This window comes from Pinus tabuliformis, chromosome 3_1 (genome assembly GCF_031772625.1).
Source record: "Pinus tabuliformis cultivar Carrire ecotype Pingquan chromosome 3_1, CPIR1, whole genome shotgun sequence".
Lineage (NCBI taxonomy): Eukaryota > Viridiplantae > Streptophyta > Pinopsida > Pinales > Pinaceae > Pinus > Pinus tabuliformis.
The window spans coordinates 388,760,323-388,784,935 of NC_142301.1; positions in this window are offsets into that span (position 1 = coordinate 388,760,323).

The following is a 24,613-nucleotide window of genomic DNA, read 5'->3' on the forward strand; positions in this document are numbered from 1 at the left end:
GATCTGAGGTATTCGAACTGGAAGTTTACCTGTATAAGATACAATAAAATACATAATCATCATATTATTTTCATGATCTAGCTGAGGTGGGCATTCCCATGCTCAGCTTTATAAATTCATTTTCATGTACATAGAACAGATAACCATTTGTTGTTGCAGACTCGTGATTCTTCATATGGAGAGCCATCATCCTTGGCTTGGATGACCATCTGTGGAACTTCTGTGTAGATTTGATGTCTTTATATTCCTGAATATATCGCAGCTCAGATGGATGAAACTAGATCTGGGGTCTTAAAACTCGTTCAATCTTCGCCCGATGTACAAGTCTATCCATGTGAAAAGATGTTCTGAAGTCGAACATGGAAAGACATCACCTGATTACCAGCCAATAATGTAAGTTGTTAACAAACGCAAGAGGAATCACTGATAATGATAATGACCCTCAAGGTACTATAGTACAATTCATGTGGTGTGAATATATGATCCGATGTCAAACACCACACAAAATATTTCGGTCGAAGGCCATTGATGTCAACCTATCGTCGGAAGTGAGAAACTTGCCATTGAGGCATGCAAGCTCCAAAATACTGAAAGGGGTGTTTCTAAGTCAACTTCTTGGATAATGAGCTGATGTGAACAAGAAGTGTCTTGTCGTAGGAGGGCCTTAATGCATCCCACATCTACGACACGAAATGAAGCAAATGATTTTCTGGAGGTGAAAACGATCTGACGACACAAGGTTCAGGAATGGCGATCATGAAAAATGGAGGGTGAAGGTATTGCAGTGGATGAGGCATTAACTGGATGGTGAATTCTCTGAATGAATTCTCTTGAACATATCGGTGACACTGAGATGGATTGGTAGCATTAACCCCAAAATATGGATGGGTATGGAGGACCAATGGGGATGTGACCAGTGAACGGAATAACCCAACTCGACTCAATTGTGGTGATGGAGTGAAAGTGTCATGTTGAAAAGCAACCTACTACCAATAAAATTCTTCAAGTTTTATTCCCTTTTTCCCGAGTCATTGCTGACCAGTACCTCTTTATTTTTGTCAAGCTTGAGGAGGATAACATATGTTTGTTCTATAATTTTCCCTTCAGGCAAACCTGTCGCTATGTTTTAATGAGCCTAGCGACAGTTAAACTCGTTCTTGTCTGGGTGGACAAGTTTGTTGCTATTGTTTTAATGAGTTTAATGACAAGGATAACTCGGTCCTTTTCATGTTTAGAGAGTTTGAAAAGGGATGAAAAGGAAACGCCAGTAGTTCTTTTTCATAGCATAATCCCTTAAGTCCGAAAAAGGATAAAATAATACAAAAGGGATGATTTTTCGATAACTTTAGCGAGCCGAAAAGACAAGCGCTCGAACTTTTTCATGAGACAATCCATCAGGTCCGAAAAAGATTTAAAATATATAGGAGGGATGGCACTTCCCCTTACTTTGATGAGCTGGAAAGGCCAATAGCTCGACAATCTTTTCATATTTAACGAGTTTGAAAATATTTTAAAGGAGACTCGTTTTTTAGGAACGAGTGGCGTTTAGGGTAGGAAATCGTTCCAGGTAAGCTTGGAACTTCTCAAACATGGTGATGTGAAGAGGGTGGCTAATAGGACCACTCATCTTATTTGTTCTTTAAAAGGATAAACAATCAAGTGGAAGCATATGATCAGCCAAAAGAATGGAGGTGATGGCACGAACACAACCAAGGTTCAAAAGGCTGATATTATGGCAATCACGAAGGTTATTTACCGAAGGCGGGTTTATTTTTTAACGAGCTTGAACTCTGGGGGAACATATGCTCAGTGGTATGTTTATTTTTTAATGAGCTTGAACCATGTGATAACATTGCTCAGAGTGGCAGGTTTATTTTTTAACGAGCTTGAACCATGCGATAACATTACTCAGAGTGGCAAGTTTATTTTCTAACCAGCTTGAACCATGCGATAACATTACTCAGGGTGGTAGGTTTATGTTTTAACGAGCTTGAACCATGCGATAACATTACTTAGTATTTTTAGTTTTTCTTTTTATGTAAGCTAGAAACGACAAAACTAGAAAAGCCAAAGCTAGAAAAACTAAAAACTAAGGAACTATTGATGTTAGGTAGGATAGTTTCATCAGTGTTTAGACAAAACACTTCCTTTGCTTCGGCCGTGGAGCCGAAAAAGGTGAATGGTGTGTTAGACCAATCACCTAACCTAAGAAGTTAAAAACTAGAAAGCTAAAGAGCTAAAAAGCTAAAAAAAAATGAAATTGGTCTTTTTTAGCTTGCATAAAAAGGTTTTCATGCCCCCAGGCATTGAGAAAAGGAGAGTCTCCAGTAACCATATGGAAATTACTATGGTTAAGCAGGATGGTATTTGTTAGAGATTAGACAAAACACTTCCTTGGAAAACACAGTAACAAAACACTTCCATGGCTTCATCCACATAGTGGACAAAGGTGAATGGTGTGGGATTGCACTTCCAATCACATAACCTACAAGGAAACTTATCTTTTTAGCTAGGTTCGTCCCAAAATACACAAGGGTGCATGCCCCCTAAGCTTCATTACATTCACCGGACTACTCCTGGCAATCAGGTGGATGGAATGAAGGTTGAAGAGACATTCTTGAAGCAAAAGGACCATTTAGGGATGATGATCGACTTGGAGCTATGATTGAACCGGGGAATGAAAGTTGTTCAACAGTGACAATTTTGCCTTCAAGCGGGAAACACATCACTCAAAAGAGCATTGAAACAATAGCTTCCATGCTATAAACATAGTCACGTCCAAGGAGTAGATTGTAATCTAACAGTCCTTGGACTACCATCACGTTCAAGTAACGATTTTCCTTCTTAAAGTTATGGGAAACTTAAGAAGGATCCCTAACGTTCGACTGGTTCCTTTGTTGAAGCTTGACAGCTTCTGTATGATAGGAATAAGTGATGGTGAACCAAGCACTTTCCAAGCAGTTGAAGAAAGGATACTCACTGATGCCCCTTCATCTATGATAGCACCAGACATGATCATTTTGTAAACTTGTACTATGATCCCGAATGGTACATTAGAAGGAAGGCGGGATTTTGCTAGTCGATTCCAATCAAAGGAAGTGACTAGACTACTTGGAGGGGGTACTAAATAAATGGTTGAATTAACCCCTTGAGTAGTGGGAACTGGGGGACTCTCTTCCTATTGTGAAGGAATGGGTGGATTTCCTCCTAGTTCATCGGACTCTGAAGTGATGAAAAGAATTTGAATGGTGTCGTTCACACTCTCTTCGGGAATGGTATGATCTTCTAAAGGTAAAACTAGGTCGACTGCCATCTCGACCTGTTGACTTTGGTCTAGTATGGACTCAGAAGATTCACTTTAAATGATAGGTGTTTTGACTGACGGTTGAATTATATCAGTCGAATTTTCAACTAGTAAAGGACTTGGGGAGAGCTTCCTATATCGAGGTGGAAGTCACTACGGTGAAGCAGGACAGTTATGCAAGACTCCTTTGGCTTCATCCAAAAAAGGACAATGGGGAAGGGTATGGTCCCCTTCGCATAACTTACATGGAATTTTTACTTTTCCTTTTTTGCCCATTATTACTAGTTGATGGTGTGCTGTCAACATGATCACCAAAAGTTGATGACACCGGTTGGTGCGAATGGGGGGACCATTCTCTCAAGATCCAAGGAATGAACAGGCATTCTCGGTGAAGATGATATCCCCTACAAATTATGCATGGATCTCTTGGTTTGAAAAGCTTAGTCTGTAGATTTTCACTAGATGCTGCAAGGTTGCGCCCTTGCTTAACTAACTTCTTCTTCTTCTCCTTCCCTTTCTTCTTTTTCTCAGTCACCTGGTTACTGGCGACTTCCATCTGGATATAGGAAACTCTCCCAATATATACTCGACAATATGGGGAGCACAAGTCCGTGCTAGCACTTTTTGTATCAAAGACGAGGAACCACCCAACCTTCGATGAAAATGATAGTTACTAGATTTTAGGACGCCAGAACATGTCTCTAGCCTAGACCTCTAGATGTGTTGTGTTAGGTTCCAAAGCATTATTAGATTCATTGAGATTTATTTTACTGTTTATATTATTTAAAAGATCACCTTTCAATGGTTCACCATGTGATGTAGATGTAAAATTCCTAAAATGCAATCTACAATGATAAACAATCGTTGTTTATTTTTAGCAATGAAAACCCTAGCTACTAGGGAAAGAAGATTCAATTTCTCTCAACCAAAGAGCAAAGAGCACACAATAAATGCACTTTTCCTAAATCATTTTTTGCACATATTCTAAATGAAAATTCAAATGCATGTATTTGTTTTTCATTCCCTTTAATGTAAAAAATTCCAAAAAGGGAAAACTAAGTAGAACACAGATCTGAAATATTTTAACTCAAAGCGATATTTCGACAATTTCTTTTTCAAAATAGAAAGGAAGACTAAACGAAACTTTTCGATTTCAAATAGAAAATTCTTTAGACACTTTGAATAACAACAAATCAAATCAAATACATGATAAAAAGTTCAATCAACTATTCAGGGAAGGAAGACTTGATGACACTTCTCTTTTTGACACAAAACGACAGTTACGACACTTTTTTGTACCAAAACGACAGTTTGATTTAATCAACTTTTCGACAAAGGATTATAAATGATGGAAAAATACATAAAAACTTTTACTAATACTAATCAATGGAGGCTAAAATATGTAATGCAAGCAGGCTTCAACAATGAGGTACTGTTCAAAAGCAACAAAAACAACTAAACAGAGCTGAAACAAAGACAAAAACCCCAAATTTCAAGAGGAGAAATAGGATTACTCAGTCATCGCACTTGTGCTTCACAGAAATAGGGATGCATTGCACCTGCTACACTCGGGAAGTGTAATGCATACTGGCTCACAGTGACAGATAGTGCGATGGGCCAGGGAACGCAACTGAGATGGGTTTTGGCTCAAATTTGCAGCTGATTTCAGTGAGTTAAGCTGAGCTATTATGGGTAGTAAAGAACAAAGTACAGAGGTATGATCTTGGGAGGTTACTGAGCTACCAAAGGGAATCTAGAATGCTTGTAAGTCAGATATTTGATTCATAAAATAAACTAGAGATCGACTGAAGCAACATTCATCTACTATGCAATTGCAAAGCAAGAGCAGTTCGAAGGCTATCTGGCTAACTTCAGGCTCCATCTATAGTTTATAAAGCAAACAAAAACAAAAAACAAACATCTATTCGATCCCCAACGGAGTTACCATTTTGTTTCTGGGAAAATTAGTGTCTTTTCGATTGACTAGTCCCACTAGGATTAGCAGCTGTCCTAGAAACAAACAATCAAAGCAATTCGAGAATTCCTCTATGTATGATAGATAAGAGAGAGGCAAAGGAACCAACCTGGATCTTCTGCTTAACTCCTTGCTTGATCTCTCGCTCCCTTGACAGAGCTTGCAACTCCTCTCCTACTTATCCTCCTTAGAGAATACCTGTAGAAACAAAGTAACAAAACACCATCAAAGCATCTTGATCTATTATACCATAAACATTGCAGAATCAGAAATACAATGAACATAGACTGGCATTCGCAAATAACAACATTCACAAATACACGATTGTATGGAGGAAAACTCAAAGAACTTTATTAAATATGAAGGGAGAATTACAACCCAGCTGTCTGATCCAAGATCATCCTCCCAGCATCAAAGCCTTCTTCACCTCCTGAAAAGCAAGATCACCCAACAATACAATGCTCTTTCTCAAAGACAAATTATCAACACTTCCTTTAAAATTACAAAATTCCATCCTATCGATCTCTTAGATGAGGGATCCATTTATAGATGTGTGAAAGGGTGTGAGTCATCTCTGCGGTTTTGATTAGTGTCATTCCACTTGTTCTTTTTGGTTCCACTTGGAGATTTCTTGGATCTCTTACTCATCCTTGGGAAAATTCAGAGAGGCAGGTGTCATAGGAGAAGTTTCTAGAAGATTCCATGAGCATCCACTTAGCAAACTGTCTCGGACATTTGTCCATTCTCGCTCATCGCACCCTACAGAAGGCCTCTTTAGTATGCATCGCACCTGGCTAGTGTAGAAGTCAGTATGCATCACAGCCTGATAGTGGAGCAATAAGTATGGTCCTGTTTTGGCCAGTTCTGAGTGGTTTTTCAGGTGGAACTTCTGGGGAATGATGTAATCAATTGACCTAGGTCCTTTAGGGTAAGAAACAACACTTTTAGGTGTTAAAGAGCCCTAGTTTATTGATATATAATATTGGGGTTGAATTGCCCAAATATGTCTATAACACATGCTAGGACACACTGGTTATTATCGAAAATTCATAAAAAGCTATGAACCAATCACAGCGCAAATGGAACAGTTGCTCAAGAAGGATGCTACTTATTGCTGGAATGAGGAGTGCAAAAAAATTCTAGAAAATCTTAAGGAAAATATGGCATCCACCCTGATATTGGTATTCCTGAAATGGGACGTCGAGTTTCACATGCATGTCGACGCGTCATGTATCGTGTTAGGTGTGGTTCTCACTCAAGAAGGAGCAGAGGGAATTGATCACCCGATTTCTTTCGCCAGTCGATGATTATCAAAAACTAAGAAGAATTATTCCACTACGGAGGGAGAGGGACTGGCAATGGTATATGCGCTTCAACAATACCGCCACTATCTACTTGGAGGACATTTCAAGATGTATTATGACCACTCTGCGCTAAAATACCTAGTGAATAAGCCTTTGTTGGGGGGGCGCATTTGTAGGTGGTTGTTTTTATTTCAAGAATATGACTTTGAGGTCGTCGTAAAACAGGGACGTCTCAACACAAGCCCAGATCATCTATCCTGAATTGAGAACAGCAAAGAGCCAACAAACATAGAGGAAGGACTCCCGGATGCATAGTTGTATGCCATGCGCATCGCAGATAGCCATTTTGACGACATAATCCACTTCTTAACCACGGTAACCGCGCTGCAAGGATATTCCGTTCAACAGAAGAAAGAATTGGTGATACGTGCAACAAACTTTATCGTTATTGCAGGGAACCTCTACAAAATGGGCAACGACAAAATCTTACGCAGATATGTGCCTGAATTTGAGCACGGACAGATCTTGGCCGAACCACATGAAGGGGTAGCTGGAGGACATTTTGCAGGTCACGCTACATCACAGAAGATTCTTTGCGCAGGACTATTTTGGCCAACTCTACATCAGGACTCGAAAGCATACTGTCAGGCCTATGACATCTGTCAACGGACTAGGAAACCATCACGGAGGGATGAAATTCCGCTCAAACCACAAATGATGCTACAACCATTTGAGAAGTGGGAAATTGACTTCATAGGCCTTATCACACCTCGAGTGAAGACGGGCGCACGCTATATCATCACTGCGACAGAATATTTGACTAGGTGGGTAGAGGCATAGCTGGTTAAGGACTGCATGGCTGCTACAAGTACGAATTTTTTGTTCAAGAACATGTTGACAAGGTTTGTATGTCCCAAAATTCTCATGAGCAAACGGGGCATGCACTTTCTGAATGAAACAATCAGCACACTCACTGAGGAATTCAAGATATATCGTCAACAGAGTATGCCATACCACCCAAAAGAGAATGGGACTGTTGAAGCGTTCAACAAAATTTTGGAGACTGTGTTGACAAAGTTCTGTAATGCGCAAGGAAACGACTGGGACTTATGCATCCCTACTATGCTATGGGCATACTGAACCACGTGCAAGAAGTTGATGGACCAGACACCTTTCCGGTTGGTCTATGGTAAGGAGGTCCTCATGCCAATGGAATACATTGTACCTAGTCTGTGAATAGCGGCAATCACAGGTATGGCATACCGCGGGGCTTTGGAGGACCAGCTCGCGCAACTAGAGGAACTGGAGGAGGATCGGTTTTTGGATGGATTCCATCAGCAAGTACAGAAACAACGAGATAAATCATGGCATGATCGCCATATCAAGGTGCAAACTTTCAAGGAGAATGATCTGGTATTACTCTATGATAGAAAGTTCAAGAAATTCCCTGGCAAAATTTGAATGCATTGGTTGGAACCCTATGTCATCAAAGAAGTTACCGATGGGGGCATGGTCCAGCTTGCCAAACTCAATGGAGAACCCTTCTTGGGAAGAGTGAATGGCAGTTTCCTGAAGCTCTACACAAGTGGGATGATCGCCTGAATAACCGCCCGAAGGACAGTCTCACCATTCCAACCAGTTGAAAGAGAGCGTGGGACGATAAAGCAAGTTGGGGGGAAGATGTGTGACTACCAGGGTGTGCATAGATTTGGCCTATCACAAGGGTCGTGGGTGCACAGAAAGGGTTGCACTGATGCGTTGACAAGAAGAGAGGTGACTGTTGATGTCACTGTTCATGACAAGATGTCTGCATCATGGCAAAAGGGAGCGGGCTACAGGCAATTAAGAGAAGGAGTACGATCCAGATATGGAACTATCTGCCATAGGTTTAACATGAGGGCACTAGAAAAGGTGAGGGCCAAAGAATTTGAAATTTGAAATGCTTACAAATCACAGGGGGGCATCCACTGAGCCAGCTGCACTTCTGAGAACCATAAGCTGTTGCGCCTTCCTACCGCTATGGAACTCTTCATTATCTATGCATAAGGAGTAAGCTCGAGGGTTGTGATATGGCCAGTGGAGATGCAAGGCTTTCTAAAGAATATGGTGTTGATAGCTATGGGCACCGCGTAGAGTTAAGCATCAATGGGAGGGGATGTACTAGAAATTGGTAGCCACGAAGAAGAACTAGTCTGGATGTCGCAGCCTCGCCCAAGGGCTGGTCATCGAACCTCAAAAGATAAGGGAAAGGATGGAAAGATGGAGAAAAATGGTAGAAGTGCAGTTAATAAGTTGTCTTTGATGTACCTTGAGGATTGGGATCTCGCGGACAACAACAAGGGTCCTGCAAAATTGAAAGAAAAATTGCAAGAGACAGTGAAAAGAGAAGATACGAAGAAACGATATGGCTGCATTGGTATGAGGAGGTCCCGTATGCGGCTCCCCTGCTAGAGCTAAAATCCTATGAGGGGGTGTTCTATGTTAACCAAGCAGAGCAAAATGATCATTATCGGTTGTAAGAACTAGTAGAAACAACGAAGCAGGAGTTGGACGAAGCGTTGCAGGAGACAATGAAGGAGTAGTAGGACGAAGAGCGTCACTCAAACGGAGGTGAACCACGAAGCCAAGGCAGCGCGTCTCGCTACACTGACAAGTGACTCAGGATGAGTCATGATGATTGTGTTGGGGGACTGTTGGGTAGTGGAGGTCCAGCATAACAGTTTTGGGGCTGAGAGCCTATATGTAAGGATAAAGATATTGTAAAACTCCGAAATATGGGGAGCATGAAATGTAAAAGGTCGAGTCAAAGGGTTGTCCGCCCAAGAAATACTATAGAATAATAGGGAGTAAGTTGGCCTACCCATGGTTCTTGGACCATGGGAATCTATAAATAGAGTGAGGCTCTAAGGGTAGAAGGCAATTTTTGGTGAATGAAAATGAATGATAGTACTATGGGTCTATGAATATTTGCGCATCTATAAGTCCGAGTCGAGGGTATTGGGAGGTGGATAGAGGCTTTGCAGCTATGTGTGTAGAGACCCGGTACAGTCCATAGCTATGTGCATGGACCCTTGCAATTGAGTGCACAGGGTAGATCTGGTTATATTGATGGAAGAAGTTGAATAAAGATAAGTTGATTCCAAATTACTGTGTGAAAACTGAACTATTGTGGATTTTATTGATTTAAGATTAATATTTCTGTTGAATCTATATGCTTATGCTTATGTTCTAGGTTAATGCAAATTTGTATCTATTTTGAATGTGCGCACTCATTATCTTGATTAAATGTTTTCTTAAAGACTGTCATAAGTAGATCTGATCTATAATAACTGAGTAGGTAATTAGTATCAAGGAATAGCTCTGGTTCGGATCTACGTGGAAGCAGAGCAGCGCGAGGCTACAGAATGGTGCACGAAACCTCCAGACCACATCAAGACATCCCAAGGGTGTGGAAACTTGGTTCCAGCACCCTCCCCTACTACCTTGGGTGAGACTTCAGTCCGCTCTCCGTGGGTGGTTGCCGAAAGGGTCGGTAGCTACGAGATTTGTTTGGCTAAATAACTCTTTTGAATCTGGGTCAGGCCCATAAAAGCCAACAATGCATTTCTTCATGGATATCTCAAGGAGGAGATATATATGGAGCAGCCACAGGGATACATTTAGAACTCTTCCTTTGTTTGTAGATTAAAGAAATCATTTTATGGCCTAAAACAAGCTCCCAGAGCCTAGTATGCAAAGATGGATTCTTTCCTGCATTCCATTGGATTCATTCGATGCAAATCTTATCCAAATGTTTTATTTTTTACAACATGATGATTCCCTTTCACTGATAGTACTTTATATAGATGATTTACTGATGGCAGGGAACCTTACCTTAGCTATTGATTCGGCAAAATTAGCATTGCACGATCGATTTTCCATGATAGATTTGGCACTATTGAACTACTTTCTTAGTCTTGAAGTTTCTTAGTATACTTCAAGGATCAAGATGGCACAAGTACAAAGCTTTAATTGTTACAAAAGGATACTCATAGGTACATGGTACAGACTACACAGAGACAATTACACCTGTTGCGAAAATGGACTCCATTCGACTAGTTTTAGCCATTGTTGCTTCTTACAGATGGGAAGTTCATCACATGGATGTGAAGAGTGCATTTATTCATGGATATCTCAAGGAGAAGATATATATGGAGTAGCCATAGGGATACATTCAGAAATCTTCCCTCATTTTCATATTAAAGAAATATTTGTATGGCCTAAAATAGGCTCCCAGAGCCTGGTATGAAAACATGGATTCTTTCCTTCTTTCCATTAGATTCATTCGATGAAAACCTGATCCGAATGTTTATTTTCTACAACATTATGATTCCCTTTTTCTGATAGTACTTTATTTAGATTATTTACGGATGACAGGGAACCTTACCTCAGCTATTGATTTGGAAAAATCAACATTGCACAATCAATTTTCCATGACATATTTGGGACTATTGTACTACTTTCTTGGTCTTGAAGTTTCTTAGTCTACTTCAGGGATTAAGATGGCACACTCTAAGTATGCATCATATCTACTTGTCCACCTTCAGATGACAGAATGCAAGACATTAACATCTCCCTTTCTTTCGGGGATCAGATTTGAGGATGCGGGTACTACACCTTTGGTGGACAGTACACTGTATCGATAGTTGGTTGGGAGTTTGTTGTATCTTATTCATCCCAGACCTAATATATATTTTGTAGTAGGAGTTTGTTCCAGATATATGTAGGAGCCCCATGAGCTTCACTGGAAAGCTACAAAGAGAATCCTTAGATATGTGAAAGGTACTTCTAGTTTTGGTATCTTTTATGTTGCATGTTATCAGTTAGAATTTTCTCAAGGTTAAAGAAAGAAATTTCTGAGGTAACCACAAACCAATATTTTAAGTACAAAATCTAGCCAATCTGTCCTCAGAGAGGGCTCTCTCATTATGATTTAGCTTTGTTTTGTGAGATATTAGGCTAGTTATGAACACTTGGGGGGTTTTGATTTTGTTTGGTGGTGGAATTCAGGAGCAGAAGGATAAAACAAAGTATTTCAGGCCATTGGGCTATGGAGTCAACTGAAGCTGGCTTAACTGGATCAGGTTGATTCAACAAAGGAGGGCTTCACAGGGCAAGATAGCTAAACAAGATACAAATGATAGCTTAAAAGGGTGAAATGGTCTTGAAAGGGAGGAAGGGCAATTAAGAATCCTTCAACAAAGTTCAAGATAAGGGAAAGTGGGTGCTCATTAACAAAAAGCAATTAAGAATTCTTTCTTAAATGGTCACAGTGATAAACTAAAAAGCAAGGAGCAATTAAGAATTCCCTACCTATGATAGCTTGGAAGAAAACATTAAGAATATAAATGATTTTAAAGACAGAATGTAGTAAAGCTCCTTCTGAAATATAATTTTTCATTTATCATTAAGATATGAAACACATATGAATATTTAAACCAAAAAACTGTAAAAACATAAGATATAGAATACTTATTTGTTTATCGTTTGACACAGGTATCCTGTAAAAGTCCTTTGCTTTATTACTTTGTCCGGCCAGCCACACATTAGTTGTTCAATAGCACTTTTATTCCAAAATAAAGAATCTATAGAAATGTCTAAAAATCCACACAAAATACTTCAATGAAGAAGTATTTATACTAATTGTAAATTGAAATATCTTGAAAAAATATCAAGATTCGTTTCACAATATCTCCAACTGTTTACATTAATAGAACTTAAATAAATGACATTCAAAACTAATAAATCTATTTGGCACTATTTCTATGGATTTATGGTGACATAAAAGATAAAGTCGAATTTGATAGTAACCCTTAGTTGATGATGAGGCATCCCAGTCACTAACTACATCATTCCTTTGTGCATTCTGCCCCAGAAATTCTGCAAACTTAGGGTCCAATGATACGCTTGTATATCTCAATCCGTGATAGATATGTAAAAAGTGAAAGACATTTTTGTATATAAGAATGTTTTTGAGATAAAAATCTATTAGTTTCCCAAATTCAGCTCCAGTTGTTCACAATATTCTCTGTAAAATGATGTCAAAAACAGGACTTTTCACAAATAGAAAAATAGACGGTGAATACATGCACTTATCTCCCTATTGATAATACGTGTGTAAAATGTGAGATAGGTTTTTTTATATTAGTCTGTTAGGAACAAAAACCTCCTCTATTTTCTCGAAATACCTCTTGGATTGGCCACAATAGTTTCTGCAAAACTATGACTTAAACAGGAAATTTCTGAAGAATGTACCATTTTTGCTCTGATTTCATCTTTCAACCTTAAATTCCTTTAAACTTTTTTTCACTTTTACGTTGGATAAAATTAATTGTAGCTGGTGAAAGGTTTTCCATCTTTATTTAACCCTTAGTTTCTTCACGTTTACTTTTACTCTTTACTGCTTACTTTTTACTTTTACCGCTTTGTTTTGTCATCTATCTTCGCTTTGACATGAATTTGTATGCTATTCTTTGTAACTGTCTTCCCTACTGTTTATCTTCATCCTAGCTGATTTACTTGACTTGGTGTTCAATCTGATACTCTTTAACCCTGATACACTTTGACTGTTCTTTATTATGTCCTTTTACCTTCCATCTCTATTTGAATAGATTTGATAACAATCTCGGAGTAAACAAGTCTTATGACTAGTATTAAGAATGTTTATCGAAGGCTGTAGTCTTTCGATTACCTATTATGGAGTGACTGGTAATGGTGTACTGGTTGACTTGGAAGCACACCATGGACTGGAGTGGCGTTGGGTAGCAACTTTCAGGGTGGTTGATGGTTTTGGGTAGGAGTTGGTCATTTTCTACGTACTAGTTGCATGCATGAGTTTTTCAGAATAAGGAAGAAAAATGGATTAACTTTGTTTTTATGCAAAGCGAAAGTTTTTGGCGGGTTTCGTGACATAGACGGGTTACGTCAGCGGGGCTGACTTGACATTTTGTTGTTAGCGGGAGGTAGTAAGCGGGTTTAATCACACCGCTTATGGAGGTAATCATCTTGGATCATTTGATCATATGTTCCAGCTTCCAAGTCTTCTTCTGCAGCCTGACATTCAATGCTATTTTGGGGCTGCAAATCTACATATGAGAAGTATTGAACAAGGATTTTATTGCCCTCTAGATAGTTAATATCAAAACTTGTTGACATTTGATTTCTAATTGCATGAAAGTTATCTCTGATACACTAAAATGAAGAAACAAAATGGTAAAGTTCCTTCACCGATTTCAATTTTTTTTGCACTTTCCTCCTCATTCTCATAGCTGAAATGAACAAGTCGATCACTATTTTCAAGTTGCTGAACCTGAACTTCCTTATTCCTCCAATTAGCTTTTGATTCCTCTGCAAGGTTAATTTGGATTTGAGAAAGATAATCATTATTATCTTGATCAAGCTTAGGCATATCATCATAAGAATTAATGTCACCAAATGTACATATTAGATCAGTAGATTGCCTCTCCACATATGGTTCTATAACTCTATCTTCATATGTATTATTATAGACATTTTTGTGCCTTACAGCATTGAGCATGAAAGTTTCATAATATAAGGGATCCAAAGTCCCTAAACATGTTGTTCCTACCCCTAGAGGAACAAGGCTAACAAACCACAGTAATTCACAGAAGTTCTCCACCAGAAATTGCTCAAAACATGTCAATTCAGGATCATTTCAGTGGCTACACTAGCTGTTTGCGCTGAATGTCAAAGCCAACACTGGCTACCTGCGTTGAATGTCAACTGGAACACTAGCTACCTGCGCTGAACGAGAGTGGACATGTGGCAGGCTCATGTCTCAAGGTGTCAAAACCCAGGAAGCTTCCAAAATGACACTTGCCTCAGGGAATTCGACTGGTGATGAGTAAGAGGTTCCAAATCTCCAAGTGGAAGCAAGAACCTCCAAGTGGACTCAAGAACTGACAGAGGGAGAGGACACTAGTCAGATCTCAAGCTGACTCATCCTCTCTCCAAACATCTATATATGGATCTCTCCTCCATGAGATCTAGAGGCTGGAATTTTGTTATTGCAAAGAATTGCTGTTAGTTTGAGATTGGAATCATTGGGTGCTTAATGCTTTGAAAGGGGTGAAGATAGGAATTCCATTTGCTGGGAAGAAGATGCTGGATTGGAGCCCTCTGGGTTGTATCTCTTCCTGAACCTTGTTATTCATCAATAAAGCTATCTTGGTTTCTCCTATATGCTGATGTATTTTTGATGTATGAATGCATTAGTATGTTTAGTTTATTTCTAATCCTGAACTAGTTATGAATGTGAATATCTGTCTTTGTGTAGTGTTCTTCTCTTGTCGCAAGTAGTTGTTCTCTTGTCGCAAGTAGTTGTTCTCTTGTGATCTTGCAGGAATTTGAAACTGGAGAAGAAAGAAGGCAAGTAGCTGTGAACTCCCAAAGAGAAGAGAGACCGGATCGAGGGACAAACGGAAGACACTGGTAAGTCTATTGATCTCTCTTCTTTCACATTTCGTAAAGGAAGAAACCAGAATAGTTGTACTCGTTTGTTGCTAAGGCACTGTCACACCTTAGGTGGATAGGATCATCCTGCATAGGCATTTTTCCCCACAACAAATTGGCGAATCCACTGGGGAGATTTGTTTAGTCATTTTATTTGTGTTTCTATCATTGTTTGTTTCATAGACTCGACAGCAACAATCGAACTGCATCTTTCCCGGATGCAAAGTAGACAGTTGCTGCTTTGATCCAATTGCTGGACTTGTCTATGATCTGAAAAATGGATTCACAAATGATTTGATGATCCTTGTGATAAATCTTAGTAGCCCTTCAAAGCATCCCTTTGATTACACCTTGCTTGTTGCTTTTATTTGGCCTAAAACAGTGAATTAAATAGCAATCTGTGACCCGGAACCTGAGGGAAACGACAGTTTCTCCTTCAGCGCAGACCCATTGAAGGGATTCTGCATTTCAACACAGGTCCCGTGAAGGCTACCTGCGTTGAATGTCAAAACCCCTGTGTTGAGGTTGCGCTGAACCGGTTTTGCCTTGTGCAGCTGGGGTTCTCTGCTCTGTTTCGCCTTGTTTTCATCTCTGATTTTTGCAGCCTGTAACCAGCATAGGTACCAGTCTGATAACTCCTTTTCTCTGCTTAGATTCCGCCTCCTTTTGTACAAAAAGACTGTGAGTGTTTTTATGTGTTTGTGGCATCATTTACAGTTTTCCTTTGCATGAGTGAAATAGTCATCCTGTAGCCCTTGATTCAGATCTGTTGATTATGATCTTAGAAGAGATTTTGCATTTCAACGCAGGTCCCGTGAAGGCTACCCGCTGAATGTCAAAACCCCTGTGTTGAGGTTGCGCTGAACCAGTTTTGCCTTGTGCAGCTGGGGTTCTCTGCTCTGTTTTGCCTTGTTTTCATCTCTGATTTTTGCAGCCTGTAACTAGCATAGGTACCAGTCTGATAACTCCTTTTCTCTGCTTAGATTCCGCCTCCTTTTGTACAAAAATATTGTGAGTGTTTCTATGTGTTTGTGGCGTCATTTACAGTTTTCCTTTGCATGAGTGAAATAGTCATCCTGTAGCCCTTGATTCAGATCTGTTGATTGTGATCTTAGAAGAGAGTTCATTGGCTGTTTGCAGATTGATTATACATCTACTCTTGCTTATTGGTTTGAGTTTGTCTCTTTTAAGTGTCGAAACAAGTCTTCATTTCGAAAATAGTGAAGTGTTGTAATCTCTTCTATCTTCTCTGATTTCGAAAAAGTAAACTTGTTTGTATTTGTCATTTAAAAGCAAATTCAAAGTTGTACAAAAAGCTTTCTTTGTAGGCATCAATACTAAGAAAGTGGAAAACAAACACCTGCATTGTGCATTTGCATTTGATAGTTTGCATGTTGGATTTAAGAAAAGTGCATTAGAGTGTGCTGATTGCTCTTTGAGAAAAGATGGTGTCTTTCTTTTCCCTTAGTAGCTAGGATTTTCAAAGTTGAAAAGATATAAAGCTTGCTTATCATCTTTAGACTGCATTTAGGAATTTGTATCATACATCTCGTGGTGAACCTTGAAAGGCAAACTTTAAAAAGATCAACCTAAAATAAATTGAATGAACTTAACAACACTTTGCAACATAACGCACAACATAGAGGTCTAGGCTAGAGACGTGTTCCGACGTCGTTAAGCCTGGTGACTGTCGATCTCGTGGATGGTGGGTGATTCCTCCTGAGGGACGATAGCGCCAGTACGGATTGTGCTCCGACGTACCGTCGCGTATATTTTGGGAGACCCCTATAGGCATAAAACCTTTATCCTTAGGAAGCCGTGTCGGCCGCCCTACTGATCACAATGCACTGAACACAGCATTCAGGAAGATCGACCGCCCGTACCCTAAAAAGTATTCTGCGGTTTTGCGAAAATTTTGGCACACCCTCTGCCTAGAACTCCAAAGCAGTTCCTTTTGGCCTTTTTCAGACTCTATAACGGAAAAAGTCCATCCGAGCATTTGTCACTTCGGGCTCGTTAAAACATCGAAGGAGACTAGAGTCATCTTTAGCTTTTTCTCGACTCTTTAAAATTGAAAAAGCAAGTTGTGTCCAAGCGTCGTTAAAATTTATTTTAAATGGAATAATCATCACCTTTCCCTCGTTGATCTTCGAAGTTAGTCTACCTTCATCTCAAAGTTCTTGTAGAATCGCTAGAAATTTTTTTGGATAGACTAAATATGTCTGAACAACTGTCGACATCCAGGACTGTGTCATCTGACACAGCAGCGGCAGAGCCTCCTGCCGCTACTCCAACGATGTTCACTGGTATACCATCTGTCCCAGCAAATTGTCAACAACAAGCTGGAGTCCAATCAGAGACTGTTTCGACGACATGGTTAGTTCCTATTTCTTCATCCAGATTATCATCTGGTATATCTTATGTTGAAACTCAACAAATTGATCCAATGTGTCTTCAAAGGCCAATCTACCCTTTAAGTACTTGATTTCCACCATATGGAGGGCAGTATGCCTTTTCATTGTTCCCCCCCGGAGAACAACCATATGGGAGTTTACAACAAAGTTCAGGTCAAACTGGAATTACATCCAGCGGATGGGTAGCGATACTGCCTCAGCAATCAAGGGTTGCATATTCAATGCAACCAGTCCACCCTGTGTCGAATGTTGCCACTATACCTAGTATGGTGATTGCGTCGCAAGTACAAGCGCTATCTGTTGTATGTCAACCCCAAGTTTCTCAGGTTGCCATACAACAACCTCTTGTCTCGACAACTCAATCACAATCTCCAGTTAGTGCCTCCTTATCTGGAGCGACTCAGGCTCAAACAAGTACTATGACTCCTCATCTTGGTCAATCATCCAGTATTGGACAACAGCAACTGGTCCAACAACCAGAGCTGGTTCAAACTCATCAACCCCCATTCCAGCAATCATATCAAGGACCTGAGCAACAAGTCTTTGTAAGTAGTGGGCAACTGCATTTCCAAAGCGGTTATCAACAACCATACTATAATGCTTATGCCCATCAACCTTTTCAAAGTTTCCAACATCAAATACATTATGCTGGTATGCAAAGACCCACTGCTCAGGCGATTCCATCTTATCCTGGGTATGCTTCGCCTAACCTGAATCAACAGTTGCCCTTTGTAGCAACTCTAGAATTACCAGATCTAAACCGGTTGACGAATGATCCAATTGCTTATGCCCCTTGGTGGCCAGCGATTCCGCATAAACTTCCGTCAGATATTCCTAAATTTAATGGAAATCCAGGTGAAGATCCGTCGAATCATGTGATGACATTTCATCTGTGGTGTTCATCAAACACCCTGAATGATGATTCGATAAGACTTCGCCTTTTTCAGAGGACGTTAACGGGTCCAGCGGCAAAATGGTATATTGAATTACCTAGAGCTTCGTTCGACAATTTCAGTACCTTAGCCACGACTTTCTTAACCCATTTTCAATTACCGATAAGGTATGAAACAGGAATGGAACTCCTAACCAATTTCAAATAGACAACGGCCACTCACATATCTGATCATATACATGAGTGGCGACATCGTCGTAGGATGGTAAAAACGTACGTCCCCGATCAGCTATTAGCTGAATGGTTTATCAAGTCGTTACTTCCTGCCATAACGGAAGATGTGGCAAAGGGGGGAGTCGTAACGGAAGAGAAAGTTATCGCTCGTGCGCAATATCTAGACTTGGTCTATACTCAGTCTGGCACGCTCTACGACAAAATACCTGATGCCCCTAGACCGGAATTCTCAATTCCTCCTCCTCCTAAATCAAACAATGACTCTCACGCTGGCGATGGCGTGATTGGCACGACAGACACGAAATCGACAAAGGCTACATCTAAAAAAGCCCGTAAGATTTCCAGTCAAAATGCAAATGAGGAACTTCTTGCCTCGGAAGTAAATGTCGTGTCGACCGACAAGGGCAAACAACTGAAGCAACCAGGGGGCAAGAAGAAAAAGAAAGGGAGAAAAAGGAAACCCCCTGTGGGGTGTCATATATGCGATGAGGATCATTGGACGAGAGATTGTCCACATATATCTGAAGTTAAGAAACTCTTTAAGAGTTCAAAAACCTTAGCAGTATTGACTGATCCGTTTCCAAGCCCGGGTACCAAACTGGTTGCTAATCAAAATGCTTCCCGATCCCAAGTGCTTATGTTGTCTATCTCAAAGCAGCAAAATGATGCTTTGGCAAGGAATAAAGATTACGGGAATCCACAGGTGTCGAATAAAAAGGCTAAGGAACAACCTATTAGTTCGACGACAACTTTAACCGCAGTTGTGCCACCCATCATTCCTGAACCAATGATAAATTCGCCAAAGGGAGGAGTACACAAATCGACATTTAATCCTCGTGCCAAAGTAGCACAGAATTATAATATAGTAGAGGACCTGGCCCAATCGCCGTCCGCTATGTCGACACTTGAGGTACTGCAAAATTGCCTCTCCCAAGAGCAAGCTTTATTATCAGCAATAGGTGGGATTGGCCCAAGGGATTCCAATCTTGTGGCCTTTGATCATAAAGGATATGACCCTCAGTTACCAGCTCAACTAGCTTTCCTTATTCAAGTGAAAGCCCTCAACAAAACTGTTCATCAAACAATTATTGATGAGGGGGCATCTACGTGTATTATGTCGATGAGTTGCTGGAAGAATTTAGGCTCACCACCCTTGTCGAGATCATCAACGACGTTAAAAGCATTTGATGGACGATCATACACTCCATACGGGATTTTAAGTAACTTGCAAGTTGAACTAGGGGGCAAAACAGTAGGAATTGATGTTGAAGTAATTGATGGAAACCTCAATTACAACATCCTACTGGGAAGGCCCTGGATATATGCCATGGCTGCAGTTGTGTCGACCTACTTCAGGAAGATTGCATTTCCCTTTCAAGGAGGAATTACAGTCGTCGACCAACAAACTTTCCTCCCCGACAGTTCACAAGTTACGGGAAGCATTCCAATGATCCATGGAAGCAATCATTTGCTTCAAAATATTGGAGTAGGTCTCCTAAAAGACCCTGCCTTAATGGGTACTTTTGCCCTACCGCCTGCAAGTAATCTGGCGGAAGTGGCCACAGTGGAAACCTACAATATGAAATCTTCAATATCTAATGGATTCAGAAGATTCCTGAACATTTTGTCAGCGTGGATCATCGCCCTAATAGAAATACTGTAAATACAGTGGGCTCTGAGGACGGTTCTTATCTCGTGTCAACCTCGTTAAAAAATGAAACAAGGAGTCATAAGGATAGTTCTTTTATTGTGTCAACCTCATTAAAAAATGAAAACAATCCCCTTTCCAAATCTCAAAGGTAAACCTTCATTCCAACCACCAAGTTGAATGCAATGAAGCTTGGGGGGCATGCACCTCGATTTGCGTTGTTATGCTGGGGGCATGCAAACTTATCATCGAGCAGTTTTAGCACACAGTTCATGCTTCGATTTGCGTTGTTATGCTGGGGGCATGCAAACTTATCATCGAGTAGTTTTAGCACACAGTTCATGCTCGTTAAAAAATAAACGCAAGATCCGAGCAGTTTTAACACGTAGTTCATGCTCGTTAAAAAATAAACATAAGATCGAGCAAATGTTTCCACCCATGTTTAAGCTCATTAAAAAATGAACTATCCCGGTAAATAACCACTGTGAATGTAATATTATGAGCCATTAAAGCCTTGGTCGTGTTTGCACCGTCACCTCCACTTTTCCATTGGCCGATCGTTCACCTCCATATGATTGTTTACCCATTTTGAGGAACAGCTGCGAAGAGTGATTTCACCTAGCCATCCTTGTGACACTGCCGTGATTGGAAAATTCCAACCTGTACCTGGAATCAGCTGCTAACCCTGTTTATCACTCGTTCCTCAAAAGACGAGTCTTCTTTAAGCTCTTTTCAACTGACTCGTAAAATATGAAAAGATTGTCGAGCCCTTGGCCTTCCAGCTCATTAAAGGGACAGAAAGAGCTATCCCTCCTCTAGATTTTAATCTTTTTGGACTTGAGGGATTATTGCACAAAAAGATCGAGCGCTTGTTTTATTCGGCTCGTTAAAACTATCGAAAACTCATCCCTTCTGTATTGTTTTATACTTTTTTGGTCTTAAGGGATTAGATGACGAAAAAGGACTTTTGGAGTTAACTTTATGTACCTTTTCAGACTCTCTAAAAATGAAAAGGACCGAGTTATCCTTGTCGTTAGACTCGTTAAAATCATTAAATAGCGACAAACTTGTCTTTAGACGAGAACGAGTTTCACTATCGCTAGGCTCGTTAAAACATAGCGATGGGCTTGCCCGAAGGGCAGGTTATAGAACAAGCATATGTTATCCTCCTCAAGCTTGACAAAAATAAAGAGGTACTGGTCAGCAATCACTGGGGAAAAATTGGGAGAAACTAAAGAAAACTTTGATGGTAGCAAGTCGCTCTTGAACATGACACTTTTCCTCCGTACCATAATCGGGTTGGGTTGTTTCATTCACCGATCACATCCATGGTCTCGCCATACCATCCATATTTGGGGTAATGCTACCAATCCATCGCATCAGTTTCGCCATATGTTCAAGAGAAGTCGTTTAGAAAAGTCAACCGTGTCCCATCCACTGCCATACATTATCCTTCATCCTTTCATGACCACCACCCTGAATCATATGTCACAGATCGTTTTCACCTCTATTAAAATCATTAGCTCTGTTCCATGTCACTGGTGTGGGATTCATCAAGGCCCTCCTTTGACGGATCGCTTCTTGTCGACATCAGCTCATTATCCAAGAAGTTGATCTAGGAACAACCCCTTCAGTACTTTGAAGCTTGCATGCCACAATGGCAAGTTTCTCACTTCCGGTGACATGTATACATCAATGAACTTCGACCGAAAGATTTTGCATGGTGTTCGACACCAAGTCCTTTATTCACACCACGTGAATTGTACTGCAGTACCTTGAGGGTCATTATCATTATCGGTGATTCCTCTCGCGCTTGTTAACGGTTTACATCATTGACCGGTAATCAAGCGATGCCTTTCCATGTTCGACTTCAGAACATTTCTCACATGGATCGACTTGTACTTAGAGTGAAGATCGAACGAGTTTGAAGACCCCGGATCTAGTTTCATCCATCCGGGCTGCGATATATATTCAGGAAAGATAAAGACATTGACATGTACATCACTGCAGCAGATAATCATCCTACTCAAAGGATGATAATTTCATCAAAATTATCAGTCTACCATCAGACGATTGTCTGTTCTATGTACAGAAAAATGAATTTATAAAGCTGAGCATGGGAATGCCGCCTCAGCTAGATCATGAAAGCAGTATGAAAAAAAAAATGTATTGTATTGTATCTTATTACAGGTCTCCTCTCAGCATTGGATGAACTTCGGATCCCCTTGATAAAGCATTTCGCCCGATAAACAGCCTCATAATTTAGGGGGCAACTGTTATAGACATTTTTGTGCCTTACAACATTGAGCATGAAATGTCCATAATCTAAGGGATCCAAAGTCTCTAAACATGTTGTTCCTACCCCTAGAGGAACAAGGCTAACAAACCACAGCAATTCACAGAAGTTCTCCACCAGAAATTGCTCAAAACAAGTCAATTCAGGATCATTTCAGTGGCTACACTAGCTATTTGCACTGAATGTCAAAGCCAGCACTGGCTACCTGCGTTGAATGTCGACTGGAACATTGGCTACCTACGCTGAACGAGAGTGGACATGTGGCAGGCTCATTTCTCAAGGTGTCAAAATCCAGGAAGCTTCCAAAATGACACTTGCCTCAGGAAATTCGACTGGTGATGAGTAAGAGGTTCCAAATCTCCAAGTGGAAGCTAGAACCTCCAAGTGGACTCAAGAACTGACAGAGGGAGAGGACACTAGTCAGATCTCATGCTGACTCATCCTCTCTCCAAACATCTATATATGGATCTCTCCTCCATGAGATCTATAGGCTGGAATTTTGTTATTGCAAAGAATTGTTGTTAGTTTGAGATTGGAATCATTGGGTGCTTAATGCTTTGAAAGGGGTGAAGATAGGAATTCCATTTGCTGGGAAGGAGATGCTGGATTGGAGCCCTCTGGGTTGTATCTCTTCCTGAACCTTGTTATTCATCAATAAAGCTATCCTGGTTTCTCCTATATGCTGATGTATTTCTGATGTATGAATGCATTAGTATGTTTAGTTTATTTCTAATCCTGTACTAGTTATGAATGTGAATATCTATCTTTGTGTAGTGTTCTTCTCTTGTCGCAAGTAGTTGTTCTCTTGTCGCAAGTAGTTGTTCTCTTGTGATCTTGCAGGAAGTTGAAACTGGAGAAGCAAGAAGGCAAGTAGCTATGAACTCCCAAAGAGAAGAGAGACCGGATCGAGGGACAAACGGAAGACACCGGTAAGTCTATTGATCTCTCTTCTTTCACATTTCATAAAGGAAGAAACCAGAATAGCTTTACTCGTTTGTTGCTAAGGCACTGTCACACCTTAGGTGGATAGGATCGTCCTGCATAGGCATTTTTCCCACAACATTTATGGTAATTAGAATTAATAGGAATTTGTTCATGGCTGTCAATCTCTTCTTTTTGAGAAAGAAATGTGTCATGGTGATTTTGAACAAAAAGTTTATCTTTCATGGTGATCTTCTGTATCATTTCCTCTATTTTCTTCCCCAAAATGTCGAGTTTTTCCTCTATTTCTACTTTCAAATTTTCTCTTCTAATTTGCAGATTAACTTCTACATATACTGCCATGTTTTGCATTTGTTACAATGTTGAGGGGTTTCTCTCTCTTAGATGAAATTCCAACTCTGGATCAAATGCTCTTGGGTAATGCAAAAGAGCTGAACCAGGGGGAGGTCTTATATTTGATGGAATTGAATAATAGATTTGATTAAATATGTCTGAAAATTGTTGTATTGTTTCATCTGGATGTGTTTTTAACTGATTATATTATTCTATGATTACAAGAAGATTGACTTTGATTATCCATCTATCAAGGAACAATTTAAGAAACTGCTTGAGATTTGAGATGCTTGTCTTAGGCAGGGTTTTGAACCAACTCTTGACTTTGTCTTGCAAAGAAAGATAAAAAAGCCTAATACCGACATCCTCTTCATCTACTTCAAATAAATTAAGATAATCTTCAAAAGCTTGAATATGTTTTTGGGTAGTGATACCATTCTCTCCATCAAACTTAGGGAGATACTTGGGATAATCGTTAGGGAAAGCATGGATTGTGGGAGGTAAAATGAGTGGTTTATATCTATCAGGAACTTTATAAGGTACTAGAATATATACAGGGATTGTATGATTGGTCTTAATTTTTTGATTCTCCTCAATTAGAAAATGATCTTCATAAGAGTTAGAAGACTGTTGTTCAAATGTGTAAGGAGACTTTATATCTACATTTTTCAAAGGAAAATAATAAAAATTTAATCTAAAATCTTCTCTAAAATACAATATACATTGAAAAACTTTATCAATGAGAAAGAACATAGTGTCT